We start from the raw sequence: 1056 nt of genomic DNA, 5'->3' as shown, positions 1-1056 counted from the left end.
AAAAAAAAAAAAAAAAAAAACCTATTTAACTAATTTCTTCTAACCCAAATCCAACCCAACCCAATTATTATGGGTAAATCCCAACCCACCAAATTATTAAAATTACCAAAATGCCACTAAAATGAATATGATTAAAGTACTCTAAAATCTTCAAAAATAATAATTTAATTTTCCCAAGTTTTTTTTTTCTTTTTTTTTTCCTGATAAAAATTTTTAATCAATTTTAAACTAGTAACTTTTTTCCAGAACTATTTTTAGTTTATCTACTCCGATTTTCCATCACTTTCCTTCATTTTCCCCTCCAACCTTCCAAACAGAGAATAAGCCAATAAACATCAATGGAGAAATTCAAAACCCTAGAAATCTTGCTAAAAACCCCAAACTCCTGCATCTTCCACCTCTACCTGAACTGTCCATCTCATCACAACGCACTTTCACGTGACTTCTTCTCCGAATTCCCCAAAGCCCTTGCCTCCCTCGACCAAAACCCTAACATCAACGCCGTAGTCCTCTTCGGCATCAGAAACCACTTCTATGCCGGGATTGACCTAGGAACCCTCTACTTGATCTTTGAAAATTTTGACTCCGATAACCGCGGACGCGGCGGAGAGAAGCTCCGGAGACATATCAAGTACCTCCAGGATGCGGTCACCGTGATTGAGCTGTGCCGGAAGTATTGCAAGTATCCAAGGGGCGTGCATTGGCGGTGGAATTGATCTCATGACCGCCTATGACATAAGGGTTTTTTTTTTTTGGAAGGGTTGGGTTGAATTTGGGTATATTTTTTTTGGTTAAATGGGTTTCAATAGGTTTTTAGTTAAAACCCAATAATTACTAGATCTAATTGGATTGATGCCCATTTAACCCAACTAATAATTGGGTGAGTTTGGGTTTAATTAGAGTGAATGGGTTTGAGTGGGCAAATGAGTTTGGGCTTATTTTGCGACTTCTGCCTAAAAGTACAGCTTGTTTATTATGAAAAAAACATAAACAATTTTTTTTTCTCAGCCAAACCAAACCAAACTAAACCAAACTGCTTATGAACAATTCAGTATA

General features: G+C 36.7%; 1 pseudogene; it reads left to right on the top strand.

Annotated features, from left to right (window-relative positions):
- The first annotated feature begins 305 nt into the window (after window positions 1-305).
- On the top strand, window positions 306-821 carry LOC115961905 (annotated as a pseudogene).
- Window positions 822-1056: the final 235 nt, after the last annotated feature.

The sequence above is a fragment of the Quercus lobata genome, chromosome 9 (genome assembly GCF_001633185.2).
Source record: "Quercus lobata isolate SW786 chromosome 9, ValleyOak3.0 Primary Assembly, whole genome shotgun sequence".
In the NCBI taxonomy this organism is placed as follows: Eukaryota; Viridiplantae; Streptophyta; class Magnoliopsida; order Fagales; family Fagaceae; genus Quercus; species Quercus lobata.
Note: the sequence above shows the minus strand (reverse complement) of the source record. Positions and strands in the feature narration are given on the sequence as shown.